This window comes from Mus caroli, unplaced genomic scaffold, assembly GCF_978045245.1.
Source record: "Mus caroli unplaced genomic scaffold, Mus_caroli_1 scaffold_13, whole genome shotgun sequence".
In the NCBI taxonomy this organism is placed as follows: Eukaryota; Metazoa; Chordata; class Mammalia; order Rodentia; family Muridae; genus Mus; species Mus caroli.
In genome coordinates this window covers 26,938,457-26,959,735 of record NW_028227268.1, presented here as the reverse complement: position 1 = coordinate 26,959,735, position 21,279 = coordinate 26,938,457, and the positions used below count along the sequence as shown (strand labels likewise).

Below are 21,279 nucleotides of genomic sequence, written 5' to 3'. Positions count from 1 at the left end.
TCTCTCTCTCTCTCTCACCCCTTCTGCCTTTCCCAGAAAGAACAGCTCTTTGGTTATTGTTGTGAAATGCTAATTTATTTAGTTTTCGAGACATGGTATCCCCTTGTAATTCTAGCTGACTTTGAACTCAGTAAGTAGACCAAGCTGGCCTTAAATTCACAGAGCTCCTCCTGCCTCTGCCTCCCGAGTTCTGGGGTTAAAGGTGTGCCCCACAGTACCCTAGCAAAGTACCTTATAAATGTTAGCATTTGCAGGCTAGGCTTATTGGACATGGATCTCTATAAATTTAAGGCCAGCTTGTCAACAAAGAGAGTGCTAGGTCAGCCAATCCTACAGAGCGAAACCCTATTTCAAAAAATAAAACAAACTAAAACACATGTAAAAAGTTCTTTAAAAAGTATTTTAGCTGAGAGTTGTCTAAAAAAGAAAGTAAGAGCTAAGTCATCGGTAATCCACAAACTGCACATCTAGGTTTCAGTTGCGAAATGCCTGTTGCTGCTCCACCCACCCGGTCCCTGGATCTCAGCTTCCTTCCTCCATTCTGGCCTCGCACCTCAGCGCGAACTTCTGCGCGCTGCACGCGACCCCCTCCGAGTTCCCGCCTCTTTCCACTCTGGCCCCGCCTTCCGCTCAAATTCCCGGGCCCTGGCACCACCTCGCGACGCTTGCGCACTAGGGAAGGTAGGCGGAGTCTTAAAAGAGGAGGAGCTGGAGAGTCCAGAGCGGGGCGGGGTGGGGCGGGGCAGGACGGGGCGGGGCGAGGCGGGGTGGGGCGGGGCGGGAAGCCGGGGGGAGGAGGCCGCGCGGGGTGGGGCCCGGCGGGTACGCGCTCGCTGCGTCGACGTGCTGACGACAGGACGCCCAGGCCGGTGTGTGTCGGTGTGTATGTGTGTGTGTGTGTGTGTGTGTATGTGTGTGTGTGTGTGTGTGGTGTGTGTGTGTGTGGTGTGTGTGTGTGTGTGTGTGTGGTGTGTGTGTGTGTGTGTGTATGTGTGTATGTGTGTGTGTGTGTGTATGTGTTTGTATGTGTGCGCGCTCCAAGAGTGTATTTGTGTATCGGCGGTCCCGCAGGTCCCGGATGTTGCGGGCAGTATGAGGCGAGCGCAGGGGGACAGGGACCAGCAGCTGTCGCCGCCGTTCTCAGGTGAGTGTGTGTATGTGTGTGTCAAGAGTCGAAGAAGGGGTTGGCCTGTTGGGGTGCGGGGCTTTTCCTTGAGAAGTGACTAAACCCTCCCCCCCCAACACACACTTTCCCTAATGTACTATTCTCTGCCCCATTTCCTATGTTGGTTTCCTGGCCCGAGGAAGCCAGAGCCTAGTCTGCCGTCCGTTCTTCCTACCTCAAGCATTCTGGAAACACAAACGCGCCCCCTGCCTCCTGCCTCCCTCACCATCATATCCCCAACCCCATCCCCCTAGCCAAATAGTGAGCTGTCGCCTGCGGCGAGATGGGGAACTGCGCATGCTCGAATGTGAAGGAGCTCCGGGTGCCTGGTCGCTGCTTCAGGACGCATGCGCATTGCTGTTTTGCAGGGACCTGCGGGATAAAGAGCCCCTTGACCACGAGCCCGCCTTCTTCGCTAGACTTGCCACCCAATAGTGAGCTTGTCACTCCGATCCGAGAGGGAGAATTTAAATTATGCGAGGGATTTAAGGACAAAGCACTATTTGCATCTGGTGTTGCCCTAGAGACTCCCAGGCTACCAACGCCTCCTAGAGCCAACGTGTCCCACGCTGACCCTTCTTTTTGAAACTAACTGCTACTTCTAGTTCTAGTATTACTTCCCTTTCCACCACTCCCGTCGTCATGCTGAAACCTTACTACAAACTTCCCCTAAGTTTAGGAGTAAGTCCAACTCGTTTATTCTGGCAGGGGATTTTGATAGTCTTGTTAAAAAGGATTTGTTAAAAGGTCCATTAAAAAAGAAACTAAGGTGGGAATTTCTCTTTAGTAAAATTCTGAGTTGCCTTTACAGAGTAGCTAAGGAAGGGATAAGTGCCACACACAGACTTGAGGTAACAAGAAAACGGAAATCAAGATGGCAATCAGTAGCTTCATTTCGGCCCTTTTACTTAGTGTGACCTATTTGGTTCATTTTGTGTGTGTGTGTGTGTGTGTAAGTTCTTCCATAGTGTTTCAGTTTAGTTATACATTTAGTTGTATAGTTTAGTTGTGACCATATGGAAACAGGGGCAATCAGAAACAATTGGAACAACTTGTCCAGAAGTATTAGTTTCAAATAATTTGAGCACTAATTCTTTTATATTGGCAAGTTCCAAAAAATTAAAATGAGGAACTTTACAAAAATATTCTAGTGACTTAGGACCCAGGGTTTTAGCTGACAGACTGCAGTTGGTTCTTTAGTTTGGTGCTGTGCCGTCCCTCTTAGAAACTTTGTCTTAGCTCTACCATGTAGAGGAAAAGGTGTTTTATTTGTTTGTTTTTGACATAGTCAAGTTCTTATGTAGCTATGACTGGCATGGAATTCCCTATGAAGACCAAGCTGGTCTCAAGACTGTATTCACAGAGATCTGCTTACCTCTGCCTCCCGAGTGCCAGGCATACATTTGGTCCCATAGATAAACACTTTCCTACTAGCAAAAGGTTTGCTGAATTGTATTGAAATGAATAGCTAACTTGTTGTTGGGTGGAGAGAATGGAAAAAAGAGGGGCGTCTTCTGTTTTTCAGTTGTCTGGCTAGCCTAATGTCTCAGACTCTTGGGAGTGGGACATGAATCAGCCTTGTTTTGAAATTCCTTTTCCTTTGTGTTCTTTCTTTGGTATTCTCACAAGACATAATTTTGGTTGGTATTTTATCCCTAGAACCTCATGTTCTTGGGCTTGAAAGTGTATGAACACTTCTCACTTCCTCATTTAACTGGGCTTTCTGTGGTTCAGCTGTCTATTGTGCTGTTTCCGGTTGCCATGTTGCACTTGGATCCAGAGGATGACATAGAGCAGCACAGGGGCTGGGGGCAGGAGAACATACATCATCCTGTGTTGGGAAAGAGCTGGATCCTCAGTCTCCCACCCCTACCCTCACCCCTCAACATCCCCAGCCGTACAAGTTACTGTGTCAACTTCACATTTAGGATCAGGGCACTTGGCGTCCTTTTGGTATTTTGGTGACTACACCTCTTAAAAGAGTTATTGCAGAGGCTAGTATGGTACTGGGAAGTACTTTATGAGGTGTACGTCCTTGCCTGGATCAGGCTGTTGTAAAATCTAGAAGTGAAGCTAGTGAGGTAATCCCTGTCTGTCTTCTCTGTAAGCTTTCTTCATTTGGATGCTTTGTTCTTATCTGGAAACACTTTATCTCTGAGTTCACTGAAAGCCTTATTTAAGTTTTTCATCATGCAAAGGCTTGGGATGCTTTTAGGATTAAGATAAGTTGTTAATTAATTCATATTGGTGCAGAAATTTGTTTAGAAATAAAAGGTAATAGATGTTTAAAACAAAGGAAAAAAAAAACCCAACCCAAAAGCTCCACAGTGAGAATGCAGACCCTTCCATGGTTCTCCTGCCCGTCAAGTTTACCTTCTCAAAGGCAGCAGCTCCTCCTCCCAGCGTCCGCACAGCACAGACGCAGACAGATCCTTTGGTTTCTGTTTTTCACAAATGATTAGACACTCTGTATATTTTTTATTTTTTCAATTTATCTTGGTGATCATTTCATATAGTATGTGTAGTATCTCTTAAGTGACAACGGTTGTTCTGTATATGATATGCCATTGTTCAACAAGTTTAGTAAGCATTAGGTTTTCAAAGCCACAGTTCATTTTTTTATGTGTTCTGGTGTCTATTGGATTAGATTTTTTTTGTGAATGTACCAGATCAATGGGTGTATGCATTTTGAATGTTGGCAGTATTGTTTTCTACAGAGGTGTATGAATTTATATTATTGCCAACAGCTCGTCTGTGTGTTTCCTAATCTACACTTTCATAATTTAAAAATCGTATACAGTGTTTTCTCTGAGATTTTAAGTTCATTATATAGTTTAATAAATTTCCTTACACCGAGAAGTTGTGGACAGACTGTCACCGTTTTGTAGGTCATGAAAGAGTGATGCCGTAGGAACAAAGACATACGCCTGTGTTACAGCAGACTCAGGGCAGTTCTAGGAAGGCCTATGAGACCTGGATTCTAGGGTTCTCCTCTTCACACTCAGTTCCAGTTTCTTTGTGTGGAACTCCAAAAGCTTATGTAACTTTTTTGTGATATCATTTTGGTAGCTTTGAGCAAAGGCAAGTGAGCTGCTTTTTGTTGAGTTGAAAAGGTAACTCAGTGGCTAAGTGTCTCTTTTCTCCACCAGAATGTTGGCCTTAGCAGTCTTCTGACTGCAGAATGCCTTATTATGAGCTGTAAAGAAAGAGAAAAGGCTGGGTATGTTGGAGTACACCTTTAATCCCAGTACTCAAGAGGCAGAGGCAGGCAGATGGATGTGGGTTTAAGGCCAGCTAGAACTTTATAGTGAGACCCCGCACCCCTCCCAGATCCAGTCTCCCCCAAAAGAATGAATGAATGAATGAAGAGATGTACCTGAAGGAGATTGTGATCTTACCAGATGTACTGACTATGTGAAATAGAAGTCAGAAAATAAAAGTAAATAATACTATGCCTGTCTTCTACCCTGAGAAGACCTGAGAGGAGTGACGAAGGACTGGAAGAGAGTTAGTTTGGGAGGGCTTTCTGGAGGAAGTGTGTGCTGAGGTGTGTGTTGTTTGTTTTTCTTCAACTATTGAATGTTCAAACTTACAGAAAAGTAGAAAGGTACAGTTATTACCCTTCTGTCTACCACTTTAATTGTTCACACTTGCTGTATTATAAAAAGTATACATGCTGTACATGTTAGGATGTATAATATTCAAACTTTTCTATATTTCAGATATATTCCACCCTTTAGATGAAATACATTGTTTTACTCAGTTCTTACAGTGTTTGTGACAAGGCAATTTGAGTAATTTTAAATTTTATTTTATATTTTGAGACAAGATGTAGCCCTGGCTGGCCTAAAGTTTACTTTGTAGACCAAGCTGGCCTAAAATTCATAGAGTGCCACCTGCCTCTGCCCCTCAAAGGAGAGCACCCCTGTACCTACCATTGTTTGTCTTTTTCCCCTTCAAACACATCTCTTTGGTTTCAGAACTGTTTGAAGCTACTCAGGATTAGTGGCTTTTGTGTTTTGAAGCAGCCAGGCCAGGCCATCTGTGTTCTAGTGTATATCACCTCTTAGAATTTCCTGATTCTTGGTTTTAGTAATTTGTGCTTTTTTTTTTTTTTTTTTTTTGAGACAGGGTTTCTCTGTGTAGCCCTGGCTGTCCTGGAACTCACTCTGTAGACCAGGCTGGCCTCGAACTCAGAGATCCGCCTGCCTCTGCCTCCCAAGTGCTGGGATTAAAGGCGTGCCCACCACGCCTGGCTAGTTGTATGTTTTAAGGTGGTAAAGCTCAGACTTTTCAATGAAATGTCTTCCTTCTATAACTAGCAGATAGTCTGTAGATGGTCCCATTCTGGCTACTGTTACTTTCCTAGTAGCCTCTTTCCTAATGTGGTGGCCTTCCCTTTCTCAATTAGGTAGTTGTAAAATGGTGATTTAAAACATTCTGCCATTCTTTTCCTTCGGCTAGTTTTTTATTTTCTATAAAACTTTCCCTTATCAGTTAGGAGGAAATTACAGTTTCTACAACAAAAGGTTGAGGTGAATCTTTCTTTCCATTTAATATTTTCAGAACTAGGAGGTGGTATAATAATTAATAGGCAGTTTAGAAAGGCTACTGACAAACAACCGTTCTGGGGATTTATTTGACGCCTGGAGCCTGAGAGGCAAGTAAGACTCTACTTTGGGTTAGCCCCGTAGCTCCAGCTGTCGTCTTGACTGCTAGCAAATGAATAGTTGCTTTTTCTTTCTGTTAGTATCATCTTGCACACATGGCTTTTAATGTATTGTGTCTTACCAACAGTTACAACGTTCTTTACGATGCACAAGATGTTCTCTATTCTGCCTCTGGAGTCCTCTCAGCTCAGCAATATGAGTGCATCCTTGCTTTCTGGCACAAGAAGTTTCTGGCTGTATTTTTTCTGTCCCAGATGTGCAGTCCTTACTTTTCCTTTCTTTCTTATTTTAAAAATGTTAACCCTATTTTTATTTTATGTGTATGGTGTCTGGCCTGTATGTATGTCTGTGCACTGTGTGAATGCAGTGCCCTTGGAGGCTAGAAGAAGAAATCTCCTGAACAGTTATGAACTGCTCTGTGGGTGCTGGGACTTGAACCTGGGCCCTCTAGAGGAGCAGCCAGTGTTCTTAGCCAATGAGCCATCTCTCTAGCCTCACAGTTTACCTTTCTGCAGTTTCTCTTTTAGTAAATTAGGTTGTTTATTCCCTTTATGGGGCTCTGCAGCTAAATTATGAAAAACCAAGTTGCCGTTATTTTAACTCTGTATATCTAGTGTTTGACTCTGTGCTGCTGGCATTGCTAAGATCCAGATCTTAGAACTCACAACGTCTTTGTCTTGAATATTCTTTGTGAAGATAGGTAGTGTCCCAAGTGAAAGAATTGCTATATCCCACATGAACATAAAGTTGGCTATAGAAAATATTGGAGGTTCCCTCCCCCAGGGCAATGTTGCAATGTCACTTTTTTTTCTAGGGTGAAATATAAGGAAATGAGGGCTGGGATGTAGCTCAGTTCTTAGAGTGCTTACCTAGCATGTAGAAAGCCCTGGATTGGATTCCTAGCACCACCTAAACTGGGCTGCTGGCCCACACCGTATGATCCAAGCACTTGGGAGGTCAGAGCAGGAGGAACAGAAGTGTAAGGCATCCAATAGCAACACAGGGAGTTTGTCTGTCGCACAGCTTTGTGGAGCATGTGCTCTAACGTTGTATAAAAGAAGTACTTGTGCGGATGTGTGTGAATATTTGCTTTGCTTTCCTTTTCCTCAGTTAAAGCATTTCTTTTAAAAATTTCCACATATATTTCTCTACATGAATGTTATGTAAGATTCTGCTGTTACAGCATATTTTTCATTATCATTAGATTTTCATCTTTTAAAAAGGAGCAAGACAAATTGTTCTTAATTAGGGAAATTTTTCAGCCAAACCATGACCTCTGATTCCCAGTTGTCTTAACTCAGGGTCTGGAACATTGCTGCACCCTGTGATACTGTGTACTGTAGACTTAGGGAAAATGTCTGCTCATCTGAGTGCTTTTTGCAACTCTGTCACACTAATGAAGGCTAATTTGTAGCTGGTCCTAGGATCTAGACTAATTCTTGCCTTAGTAAAAAATGTTTAATGAGATGTTTCCTATGCAGGGAGACTTTGAATAATTTTATGTTACTCAGAGCCAGACAATAACAATATTCTGATACCTATCTGAAATCCAATTCCCAAGTTCTCTTTACCATCTTGTCATATTTATAAGGTTATTTATTCTCAGTCTGGTTTCATAACAATACTGGCTCCACATTACATTCTGCTTGTGTATTTGAGGAAGCACACCTGTTTCTTGTGTTTGTTTTCAGGCATGGTAAAATTACTCAGCAAGGCTCTGTGGACATATTTGCTAATAAATTGGATCCAGTTCCTTCTTTCACTTTTGTATTTATAAAACTCCCATTACAGGAAAATACTTTAAAATTAGAGTTTTGAAGGAACATCTGGGCCGTTATTCTTATTACTATAGTCAATATTTTATGTATTTTTGAATTATTCATTTATTTTGTATGTGTGTGTGTGTGTGTGTAAACATGTGCATTTCAGGTTACATGTGTACCACCGGGCATGTGTGGAGGTCACAGTATAACTTCCAAGAGTTGGTTCTCTATTTCTACCACGTGGGTCTCAGGGATGAAGCTCAGGTTGTCAGGCTTGACACCAAGTGCTTTTACCAACTGAGCCATCTCTTAGATGTGGTAGTCACATTTTCATAGACTTGGCCAGAAGCTGCAAGCGTGTTCTCTGTATATAGCAAAGCTAGCCATGCAGCTTTATGGAAACTGGATACAGATCACAAGAGTAGGTATTAACATACAGTAAGTCTTCCTTGATACAATCACCATTACTCTTGACTGTCGTAAGAAGCTGTTGGCATAAATTTTCCTGCCATCACCAGCTACCTTCGAGAGGGCTTACACATTTTTTTCAAAAAAGTTCTAATTTCTCCTGTCTGCAGATCTTTTGTATTTGTAAGAGGAAAAATGTACTTGTAATTATTTATCTCCCTAAATTGAGATGTATATATTCTTTTACCTGATATTTATAAAAAGGCAGCCATGTAGAAGTTTGCTATAAATAAAAATAAGCTTTTCAATGTTGAACATCATTTGTACTGCTGGCCTTAAGTTTTAAATTGTAAGTTGGCTGTACTGGTGCACACCTGTATATCCAGTACTTGGATGGTAGAGGCAGTTCTATTCAAGGACAGTCTGATCTATGTGTGGTGGTCCAGGGCAGTCAGGGCCACACAGTGAGATCTTGCCTTAAGAACACAAAAAGAGGGGGCTGGAGAGCACTGACTGCTCTTCCAGAGGTCCTGAGTTCAATTCTCAGCAACCACCTGGTGGCTTAAAACCATCTACAGTGGGATCTGATGCCTTCTTCTGGTGTGTCTGAAGAGAGAGACAGTGCATTCACATACATAAAATAAATCTTTAAAAACACACAAAGTAGGGGCTAGAGAGAACTCAGTTGGTAAATTGAATTGAGATCTCTAGAACCTATAAAAAGCCAGCATGGTACCTCATACCCATAATTCCAGTGCCAGGAGGCAGAGACAGAAATATTCCTGGGGCTTGACAGTCTAGCCAAATCAGTGAACTCCAGGTTCAGTGAAAGAGCCTGTCTCAAAACACAAGGGAAAATGACTGAAGAAGACACCTGATGGTGACCTTTGCCTCCACATGCACTCATATTCACTGCCCAAAATAATAATCTTAAATATGATCTACTTTAAACATGTAGAAAAGTATAAAGAACAATGCCACTCACATACCATCACCCAGTTATACAAAATCATTTCTTATGTGTGTTTTGTATGTATGTAAAGGCCAGAGGGCAACTTTGGGTATCATTCCAGGAACACTGACCAAGTTCTTTGAGACATGTCTCTTATTGGCCTGGAGCTGGAGCTTAACAATTGGTGTAGATTGTAGATTGTAGATTGCAAGGTTCCCCTAGGATGCTTTTAACTGTCTTCCCAGCACTGGGATTATAAGCCTGAGTCATGCCCAGCCTTTAAAAAAAAAAAACTCTTTTATTAAAAAGATTTATTTATTTTTAGTTTATGTTTGAGTGTTTGCCTCTGTGTGTGTGTGTGTGTGTGTGTGTGTGTGTGTGTGTGTCCACAGAGGCCAGAAGAGGGTGTTGAGTCATTGAATCACTTGGAGAAGAAATGACAGGTAGTTACAGGTTGCCATTGGGTGCTATGACCCAAACCCTGGGGTCTCTGGAAGAGCAACCAGTGCTCTTAGCAACTGAGCTGATTATTTCTCCAGCCCCTTTGCCTGGCATTGTTATGTTGATTTCCAGAATCTAACTTAGAAATGCTATGAATAATAGCTATACAAACTTCTCTTTAAAATATTGCTTTCAATTCTTTAGTGTATAGATCTAGAGTTAGAATTCCTAGATCATGTGGTAATTCTATTTTTGATGTTTTTTTTCAAGATCCTTCGTTCCATTTTTCATGGTGCCTGTACCATTTTATATTCCCATCAACACAGACGTTCCAAGTTCTCCACATCCTTACCAACACTTTTTTTCTTCTTGGTACTGGCATCCTAACGGGTGTTGTTGAATTCTTTTTTTAGCTTTATCTTTTATTGAAGTTGAGTTGTAAGTTTTATTTTATTTATCTTTAATTTTTAAAAGGTTCATTATGTTTTTCTGTTTGTTTGTTTGTTTATGTGTCTGTGTGCTATGAGTATGTGGGTGGCCATGCGGACCACAAGAGGGCGTCAGATCCCTTGGAGCTGGAGCTGCTGGTGGTTTTGCGCCACAGGATGTGGGAACTGAATTCTGGTTCTCTGGAAGAGTAATATGTGCTTTTAACTGCTGAGCCAGCTCTCCAGTCCCCAAGGTTTGTTTTTGGGACTGAGTTTCACTCAGTAGCTGGGCTGGCTTGAAACTCATGATCCTCCTTCCTCAGTCTCTCCAGTCTTAGAGTCTAGAATACAAGTGTGAGTCTTCATGACCAGGATAAACTATGTCAGACCTACTTTGTTGTCCTTTTGATGTTTGTATAACCTACTCTGGCTTCAAACTTATGCTTTTTCTGCTTCCCTAGTGCCAGGCTTGAAGTCATATGCTACTATACCTGGTTTTGTTTGTTTGTTTTGTTTTGTTCTGTTTTCTCTGTATGTGCTTGCTTTACAGAAGGAATTCTCTTATATTAGGGTAATAATTAAGTCTTATTTTCTCATATGTGTTTATAGTTTTGCTTTTTTACATATAGTTCTCTACTGTCAATTTATTTTGATATTCAGTGTGGGAATGATTAAACTTTTTTCTATAAGAAAGCCTTAAGCCATGGATCTACTTTTCCATGAGGATAACTCTGTGACCCAGCTCCATGTTTTGGAAAATCCAGCTGTTTCCTACTCTTGTTAAAATGTCATCTGTGTTTGTGTGTATGAGGGTTTTCTCTCTAGTCTCTTTATGTGCCGTTGGCTGGCTGGCCTTCTTGTGCTATTACTGTACTGCTTTTCTTATCAGAGACTTACAGTAATTGTTCTTGTCTGACAAGCAAGGCTCAATGTCTCCTTTTTATGTTCATCAAGCTCCTTGAAAAAACCCTATTTGGTTGATTGGTACAATTTTTTTTTTTTAATTTTTTTTTTGTTGGTTTTTGTTTTTTTTGGAGACAGGGTTTCTCTGTGTAGCCCTGGCAGTCCTGGAACTCACTCTGTAGACCAGACTGGCCTTGAACTCAGACATCCTTCTGTCTCTGCCTCCCAAGTGCTGGGATTAAAGGCGTGGGCCACCACCACTGCCTGGCTTGGTTGGTACATTTTAATGTAGTCATTTGACATTGAAATATGTTCATGTGATATATCATGACCTCCAAAAGGAGGAAAAATTAAACCTTGCTGTCTTATCAATTAACTAATTAATTTCAACTCACTGTTTTGTTTGTGTGGTCATTATTTTTATATAGAGATAAGATCTTCATGTGGAAAGTGACCTGTTATGATTGTATAAAAACACCAATAAAAACTGGGTGGTGGTGGTGCACGCCTTTAATCCCAGCACATGGAAGGCAGAGACAGGCGGATTTCTGAGTTCGGGGCTAGCCTGGTCTACAAAGTGAGTTCCAGGACAGCCAGGGCTATACAGAGAAACCCTGTCTCAAAAAACCAACAAAACAAAAGATCTCCCTCTCCCTCTCCCTCTCCCTCTCCCTCTCCCTCTCCCTCTCCCTCTCCCTCTCCCTCTCCCTCTCCCTCTCCCTCTCCCTCTCCCTCTCCCTCTCCCTCTCCCTCTCCCTCTCCCTCTCCCTCTCCCTCTCCCTCTCCCTCTCCCTCTCCCTCTCCCTCTCCCTCTCCCTCTCCCTCTCCCTCTCCCTCTCCCTCTCCCTCTCCCTCTCCCTCTCCCTCTCCCTCTCTCTCTCTCTCTCTCTGTCTGTTGTTATTTTTAAGACATGATCTCAGTTTATCTCAGACTGGCTTCCAATTTGTGGCAATCCTCCTGACTCAACTTCCTAAATGCTGGGATTACAAGTGTGAGCCACCCTGCCCAGTCGTTAAAACCCTAATAATAAGGAAATGGGACCTACTTAAACAAGATTATCAAAAAGATCTATAGCAGCTGTATAACACAACAAAAGCTAAACAGATAGATTTTAGAAAGGCCTCGAACCAAAACAGTTGCATGGACTTCAGCAGTAAGAACTGGTAGACTCTGGTGCTCTATAAATAAACTTCAGTTTCCATGAGGCTTAATTCAGATTCCTGAGGGAGATCTGATTCGGTCAGGCCAAGGCTTGATTTCCCATGGGCCACATATGTGCCCCAGGTTCAACTCCAGTTGTTTATGGGGAAGGGGAAGTTTGATATAAATAGAAGTGAGGGGGGGATGGCTGGAATTAGAGACAAATTTTGAGTAATGATGAATCTTAAGACTCCTTACAATCTTAAAGTTCTTAGTGTCTTGAGGGTTTTTTGTTTGTCTTTAAAATGTGGGTTGTATCTATTGGTCATTACTAAATTAGAACTTAGGATACAGGGTTGGAGAGATGGCTCAGCAGGTAAAGGTGCTTGCCACCACCACGGTGGAAGAAGAGAATTGACTCCTACAGGTTGTCCTCTAACCATTACTTTGTATGCCATGGCATGCACACACTAAATACATATATTAAAATAAAGAAAATATATTTAAAAAGAAAATGTCAAGAAAAATGTTTTAAGAATTTTTTTTTAACTTTAAAAATAAAGTTATGTCACTTTAATCCCAGTACTCAAGCAAGCAGGTGGATCTCTTGAATTTGAGGTCAGCTTGGTCTATGTAGTAAGTTCTAAGCCAGCCAGGGCTATATAGTGAGACTCTGTCTCAAAATAAACAAACTGAAGTCCTCATCTTGTATTAAACTAAGTAGTATTTAAAAGAAAAAAAATTGAGCCAAGTGGTGGTACATACCTTTAATCCCAGCACTTGGAAGGCAAGAGGAAAGCAGATCTCTGTGAGTTCAAGGCCTGCCTGGTCTGCAGAGTGAGTTTCAGGATATCCAGGGCTATATAGAGAAACTCTGTCTTGAAAAAACAAAATCAACCAACCAAATAAACAAAAAACTTGAAAAATTAGTAAGTTTGGTTTTAAGTCCCTTTAATGTCTACCTTAATAGAAGATAGACACTAAATTTTAATATCTGGTTCTATATCCTTGATTGTTTAATTTTTCAAGACAGGGTTTCTCTATTTAGCTCTGGCTGTTCTGGAACTTACTCTGTAGACCAAGCTAGCCTCTAACTCACAGAGATATACCTGTCTCTGCCTCCTGAGTGCTGGAATTAAAAGCATGCTTCTTTTTGAGACAATCTTTTTACTTATCTGTGGTGTCTTGGAACTTACTATGTAGACCAGATCTGCCTGCCTCTGCCTCCTAAGTCCTGGGATGAAAGGTGTGAGCACTCCTAGCATTCTATATCCTTTTATTATTGTTGTTTGTGCGCGCGCACGCACACACACACACACACACACACACACACACAGGTGAGAGAGAGAGAGAGAGGAAGAGAGAGGAAGAGAGAGAGAGAGAATATGAATGAGCACATATGTGCTACTGTGAGTTTGTAAGGATCAGAGGATAACTTTCAGAAGTCATTTCTTGCCTTCTACCTTGTTTTTGAGGAAGAGCCTATTTGTTTCTGCAGTATTGCATACTTCAGTTTAGCCAGCTTCAGAGCCTGTGAGTGAGTCTACAGGGAGATTCTCCCATTCCCACCATCTCAGCTAGGATTGCAGATGTCTGTCATCCATTGGGCTTTTTTTGTTTGTTTGTTTTGTTTTTTGTTTTTTTGTTGTTAAAAAAAAAACAACAACCATGGATTCAAGAGATCAAACTCAGGGTTGTCAGGGCTTCCTGCCAAGTACTTTTACCAGCTGAGCCATGTTCCTGGCTCTTTGCTTCTATATGCAATCTGATGTGATAGATTATTTTTGTTGAAATACAGGAAGGAAATGTAGTCTCAAAGGACAGTTAGAAAAGGGAGAGGTATTTTATAGCCATTTCAGACAATCACATACATTTGATATTATAATAAAACTGACAAACATTAGTTTCCTTTTAAGTTAGTTTGCACTGTTGATCTGAAATTGTATTGATGTAATTGTTATATTGACATATGTTGATATATCTTACATTTGGATATGTTATTTATTTAAAGAGATGGAATCTCCTTGTGTTGCCCAAGCTGGCTCCAGACTCTTTCAGGAGAGCCTTCTGTCTTCCTGAGTAGCTGGAACAAGTGGACAGTTGAATGGATTTTACCAATAGTCTCAGACACTGATCATTTGGAAAATTATTGACTCACTGAGTTCAGCTAATCTTCTAAATGTCTAAAACATCATTTTCAAAAAACACTTTAGTTATGATCACCATTCTTTTCATGAAAAAAAAAAATCAGTGTTGGGAAGCTGTCAAGCAGCTACAATTACTCAAAATTGTAAATTTTTTTTTATTAAATGCTCAGATTTTATCATTGGCAACAAATACTGTCAGTTGTTTTCCTTAATGTGACAGACTTACTTCATTTTCAAGAAAATCTCTGCTATCTATTTATGTCTGAATAACTAGTTTGTTCTTTTTCCAAGAAAAAGTAGTGTTTCATGAAAAAGCTGGTTGAGCTCAAAACTCAGTCACAAGTGCTTTTCCTCGAAACCATTGTGCTCAAGGATACTGAGAAGTGCTTCTGTGTACCTCCTGTTTCTGTTCACAAGATAGTCATGGGTTTATTTTTATTACTTCATCCAGAACGTTCTTGAGCCAGGCGTGGTGGTCCACATATGTAATCCTAGCATTTGGGAAGTTGAGGAAGAGGATCTGGAGTTTAGTTGAAGGTCAGGCCTGGGCTACATGAGATCTTGTCTCAACAAAACAGGAGGAACATTCTTAGTGCAGTTGACTTTATTTCTAAGTCATCAGTGGACAACATCTCAAAGATTAGTACTAATTTAATACCACTTACCTTACCTTATGCAACAGTTTCTACTCATTATTACTTTGTGTGATCAGAACAAATGTCAACATAATCATAAATCTAAACTACTTATTATGGTTAATATTGGAGTAGTTATGACTTTGAAGACCTTTTGAAAGGGCTCTGCCATGCATCTGCACACCACACTTTGAGAACTGCAGCCTTAGGAGGAGGTGTCATGGTGTAGTCTTACTGGGTTGCTAGTGTAGTCACATTGAGTTGCTTAACATGGTTATCAAAAGGAATGCTGTATTTTAAAAGTGCATAAAATGTGTTAGATTTCTTGATTAGAAATATATCCTAGGAATTAACATTTTTAAACATCAGAGTTGAAGGGATTAAGCTTTTCAGCTAGATATTCTTTCAAGTATGTGATAATCTTGGTATAAACTATTTTAATAACATGTCATTTATGTATTACAGTACATACAATAATTTAACATTTTTCAAACATTAAAATTTTTAAGTAAATTTTATTTCTTTAGTTAGTTTGCACATGTGTGTGTGGAGGTCAGAGGACAGTTTGGAGGAGGCGGGTCTCTCCTTCTACCATGTAGGTCCTAGGAATCAAAAATCAAAGTTGTAGAACTTTGATTGGCAGAGAAGGGAAAGAGAAATTTAGGTAGAAGATGCTAGGAGAAAAACTGTGGAGCTAAAGAAGGGATGAGGAATATTGGGTTGTAATCCTAGGTCTACTTAGAGAGGCCCTCTTGAAATCTCTGAATAGATAATTTTTAAGAAAATGTCTGTTGGAGGTCAAAGAGACGAGCAGGGGCAAAAGCTAGGAGGCATGCTGTGTCTGGTGTGCTCAGAGATTCAGTAAGGAGACCAGCATGGCTAGAATTAAGTGAGCAAGAGACAAAGTAGAAATGAAGCCTAGTTCTTACAGTGCTGTTTGTTAGGATAGCCGGCCCAGAGACCCTGCAAGAGTTCTAATTCCTGCACTATGCCTGTGCAGAAATCTTTGCAGGTAGGACTGTGGCAGAGAAGAGGGAGAGAAGTGACTGTGTTTGAGAAGTATGTCAAAGAAGGAATCCATTTAATTATAGATTGAATGTGGGGGTTGCAGGAAAGGAAATGTCATGAATGATTCCAGGTTTCTGGCTCAAGAAACGAGATGGGTAGAGGTGTCACTTACTGAGCTGAGAGTGAAAGATAGAGAGGAATGGGAGTAGGTGGGGAGTTTAGACGGAAGATCAGAAATCAGTAGTTCAGTTTTAGACATGTCAAATTTGGGATGTGAATGAGGCTAAGTATACATATGTTAAGTAGGCAGATATATGAGTGGAGCTTCAAGTGAAATCAGACACTAAGGTAATACCATATGCTTATTGATGGTCTTTACTGTGTCTAAATGACATCTTATACAAGATAAATTTGATGGATGAAGATCTTGGAGTGTGGGAACTAGTTAGCCTCTCGCAGTTATCTGAACAAGAAGTGAGGTGGTAATGCGAATCAGGATGGTGTTGGCTGGAGAGAACAGGAAGTAGGTTGGAGATCTGAGGACCTGTGGGATGATATTCAGTAAAGGTGGACACTGGACAAGGAATTGAAGATGACTTTGGAATGTCAAGCTTGGATGGATGGTGGGTCTGTTAGCAGTTATAAAAGTCAGAAGGAGCTGGCTTAGGAGTGGTTGGTTTTAGATGTATTAACATTTAGTAGAAGCATCCCAGTAGTAGGTAGGTGGGGGCGGGGGGGGGGGTTGCACCGAGTTTTGGAAGGGCAAATGAAGTTCAAAACAGTCCATTTCCATGAAAAAATTTCATTTGTATAAAAATGATTCACCAAGATTTATAAAAAATGGTAACATCTACAGCCAGTTTTGATGTGTTAGGGTGTCTGTTATGTGTCCTTGGCTGCTTTTTGTATAACTTCCATTCGGTCACCATATTTGAGATGTACTGTCTTTTTTCCTGTAGTTCTAGGATTCCCAGTTAATTCTTCCCTTGTAACTTTTAATTTTTTTTTCTTCATCTTGATTCTTCAGAAGTTAGTATCTGAGGAATGAAGAAAGTTCCAAAAATAAAATGTGGGAGTAGGGGCAGGAGAAGATGGTTCAGTAATTAAGAGGGCTTGAAGCACAATCGTGAGAATTGGAGTTCAGATCTCAGTTTCTATGAAACAATTTAGGCATCTCACAGACACCTGTAACTCCAGCTCTGAGGGATCCAGCCCCCTACAGGTATACATTCAGACACTCATAAGTACAATTAGTCTTTTCTTCTTTAATATATGGTAGTACAAATGAACATTTGAAATGGAATGGCTATGAAAGCTGATGATGTTAAAAACCTGCCAACACAAAGGCACAGTGCATGATGGTCTTGGTGTACTCCAGTACTCAAGTCTGTTCATCAGAGATGCCAAAGCAGTGGGATGGTAGTGATGGTTAACCTTTGGAATTTGGCTTGACTCATGGTCATCCATCCTGTTTATGGAAATATATTCTGCAGAGGTGAAAACCTGCCTTCAGTGAAAATGACTCTAAATTATTTTGGAAATGCATTGAAGAAGATAGCTGGGTGTGTACCTTAATTGGCAGAGTGCTTGCCTGGCATGCCAGAAGCTCTGGGTTTGACCTGCAACGCCACATAAATTGGGTGTGGTGATGTATGCCCATAAGTGAGATGTAGGAGCAAGCAGATCAGGAGCTCAAGGGCATCCTTGGCTATATAGTAAATTCAGAGCCAGATTGGACCACGTGGGGTTGGGGAGGAAAGGAGCTGAGGAGTAAGTTAAGCTAGCTTTGATGTACTGTTAGTGATTACTACTCTTCATGAGCTACCTTATCATTCCTTAAGTAGTGTGATAATAGATGGTGTGATGAACTGGTCCTTAAAGAATTATTTTTAAAAAAAAAACTTTTTTTTTTTTTTTTTTCCCGAGACAGGGTTTATCTGTGTAGCCCTGGCTGTCCTGGAACTCACTCTGTAGTTGAACAGGCTGGCCTCAGAAATTCGCCCGCCTCTACCCCCCCCCCCCCAAATCTATTTTTATATAATTAAAGCATTCTTTTTTCTCATAATAAAATAATTCATGAAAAAAATAAGTAAAAGTGGAAAAAATCACCCTAACACTCATTCCATGGGATTAACAACAGTTGGCATTTTCATTTTTCTAAACCATTTATTTGTTACTGTTTGTGTAAAGTGCAAGTCTGTGAATGCCACATGCCACTGGGGATATGTGGAGGTTAAAGGACAATTCTCAGGAATCAGGTCTTATCTTGTACTTCGCTGAGGCAGGGTCTGTCTGCTTCTGTCACTGTGTACTCTAGGCTAGTTGGTCCCCCAGCTTCAGGTGATGTTCTTTCTTATCGCCTGTCTCGCTGTAAGAACAGATGGAGCAGTAGAACAAGTAGGATTCTGTATGTCTGTGGGTTTGTTCACAGGAGTGCAGGCACTCTCAGAGGCCAGAGGCATTGGGCCCCACTGGAGCTGGAGTTTCAGGCAGTTGGGAGTAGTACAGACTCATAACCACAGAGCCCCATCTCTAGCCCCCTTTTCTGTTTTTAGTGGCTGAGATCATCAAGTTTTTAACCCACTGAGCCATCTCACAAGTCCAACATTGTCTCTTTTTGTACATTTCTTTAAATGTCCATGTGTATTTTATATATTTATGTAAAGATATTTTTTCAAAAATTGAATTATTTTAAAATTTGCCTCTATAGCCAGGTGCGTTGGCACATGCCTGTAATTCTAGAACTTGGAAGGCAGAGGGAGACTGATTTTTGTGAGTAAGAGGCCACTTAGAGCTACATAGTGAAGCTCTATTTCAAAGAAAGGAAAGTGCCTTAAAAATTCAATATATCCAGGCTAGAGAGATGGCTTAACTGTTAAGAACACTGGCTATAGCTGGGTGTGGTGGGACATGCCTTTAATCCCAGCACTTGGGAGGCAGAGGCAGGTGGATTTCTGAGTTCGAGGCCAGCCTGGTCTACAAAGTGAGATCCAGTACAGCCAGGGCTACACAGAGAAACCCTGTCTCGAAAAACCAAAAACAAACAAACAAACAAACAAAAAAACCCAAAAAACAAAAGAACACTTGCTATTCTTTTAGAGGACCTGGGTTCAATTGCCAGCATCCATTTCGTGGCTCAAAACTGAAACTCCAGTCCCAGGGGACCCAGTGCCCTCTTCTGGCCTCCATGGGCACTGCATCTACATGCCAGAAACCACTCATACACACAAAATATAAATAAAATCTCAAAAAAACAGTATCTTTTCTATGCTGGTGAGAAGAAAACATGATTTCTTAAAGTATCTCCATGGAAAGAAAGCAGAGTATAATGGCGCACTCTATAAGCTCAACAATTGAGAGACGGAGGCAGGAGGATTGTAAGTTCAAACCAGCATTGGCCACATAGGAACCTTAAGGCTAGCCTAGGCCATATGAGATCATATTACAAATGAAAACAAAAATAGTGCTGAGGAGATGGTTTTGGAGGAGCAGTGTTTGCTGTGTAAGCACGAGGATCTGAGTTCAAAGGTGTCAGTGGTTTATGCTTGTGACCCCAGCACTGGGAGTGAAGACAGCTCACTAGCCTGTCAACCAAGGGAAAACAGTGATCTTCTGAATCAGTGACAGACACAGTCTGAAGGAATGAAGCAAAGATTGACAGACAAAAAGGCCTGACAGCCTCATCTAGCATCTACACATGCACATACAGAATCATACACACAGACAAACCAACCACAGACAAAGGAATCATGGGCATCTGAGGTATGGATACATAATATGTTAGTGTTTGTTTAGTGAGGGCGGTTTTGTTTGCTTTTGTTGTTGTTAGTTGGGCTGTTTTGTATTTTTGAGATAGGGTCTCATGTAGTGTGAACTGGCTTGGAACTTGTTGGGTGATAGGAATTCTTTGAACTTCGGATTCTTTTGTCTCTAGCTCTCAAGTTCTGTGAGTACGGCATGTGCAGTCATTTCTGCTTTACATGGCTCTCAGAGTGGGACACAGGGCTTTGTGCATGCTAACCAAATACTGGACTACCTGACTTATATCCCTAGTCCCTGAATACATAACTCTGTTAATTAAACATTCTTCCCTACTTTGATCTGTAAATTATCCTGTCACAGATACCCTTGTGCATAAATCTTTATATGCCGATTTCCTAGGATTGATTTCTCAAATGACATTTTACTTTGTGAAAGCCTGTGCAGTGGGACCCATGCTATGGCTCAGTAGATAGAGGTGCCTACTGCCCAGGCTCACTGCCGAGGCATCTCTTCATCCCCAGATTTTAATCTTTTCATAAGCACTTATCCTGGGTGTCATTATCTCTATCAAAAGGATGTGTGTGAGACTGGAAAGGTGGCTCAGCAGTTAAGAACAGTTAAGGTGGCTCCTCTTGCAAAGGCCTGGGTTTTCATTCCCAGCACCCACACAACGACTTACAGCTGTTCATAACTTTAATTCCAGGGACTCTTGCACCGTCTTCTGCTCCCCTGGTACCTGGTTTAATGTGGTGCATATATACACATTCAGACAACCACTCAGATGCATAAAATCTTTAAAAAGGGAGTGTGTAAGATTTGAGTGAGACATTATAGAAGAATTACAGTTCTGGGCATTCTAGTTAATTGTCAGCTCCTGAGTTCTAAGTAGCACTTAGTTTACTGTAAGTATGATAGGAATTCAGAGTGAACTGGGGCGGCAAGGTAGAACTTGACCTGGATCTAGAAAAGCAATATTGTGATAAGAGGAAGAGGAATGTTTTTAGCTTTCAGAGTGCTGTGAATCAATTTGAGAAAGGCAGGTGAGTGAGATGACTGAGAGGCCACAGTCAGCCAGTTGGAGAGGAGAGGTTATTTGTGGTGTACTTGAAAGGCTTTCTGAGAGCTATGTTGTATCTCAGAGGACTGCTCTTATTTTTAGTATATTTTAAGTTGTATAGTATAGAGACATAAGATAAAGTAGACAGACATGGCTCATTTGTAAACAAACTAGAAACAGGGTAGTCACTTTTTCAAGAAAAAAAGATTAAGGGTTATTTTTGTGTAAATTACTTTAAGAGTGACCTTCCCAACAACAACTATTTATTTTGCTGTAGAGTCTGATAATCATATTGCTACTGTTGTGCTTCTTACTCTCCTGTAAAGTTGAAGAGTCTAGCTTTTTCTGACAGTGAAATTATTACAGAACTCCCCAAGTATAAAGAAGTTTATGAAATATCTAGTCTATATTCATGTTGGTGCCCATTTCTGGCTCCTTAGGCACGTACTGCAGCTTGGTTCTTCTCATCTTTTATTTTCAAATATCATTTAGAGATGTTAAAATTTATATTATTTATTTTGCGTGCGTGTGTGTGTGTGTGTGTGTGTGAGCACACATGGCACGTGTCGTGGTTGGTGAAAGGTGGTCAGAGGACAAACTTGTAGGAATTCTGTCCGTGTAGGTTCTAGGATTCTTAGTTCTCCGGTTTGGTGACAGGTGAATTTACCTTCCGAGCTATCTTGCTGGCCCAGAGATTTTCGTTTAAAAGTGTTTTATGGCTAAGAACAAGCAGCGGGAGGATGGGAGGAGGTCAAAGGGAGATTGTTTTCAATTTACTCATGTTGGCTTCTTACTTTAT

The 21,279-nt window shown here is 41.1% G+C and overlaps 1 protein-coding gene across 3 annotated transcripts in view; it reads left to right on the top strand.

Annotated features, from left to right (window-relative positions):
- Window positions 1-818: 818 nt before the first annotated feature.
- Spop (speckle type BTB/POZ protein) overlaps window positions 819-21,279 on the top strand; it is a 78,707-nt gene continuing 58,246 nt past the window's right edge. The window contains exons 1-2 of one of the 3 annotated variants that reach the window (XM_085829629.1): window positions 819-869; window positions 1,072-1,144. The gene's annotated coding sequence lies outside the window, so the exon portion shown is untranslated. The other 2 variants (XM_085829630.1, XM_085829628.1) reach the window with 2 other exon arrangements.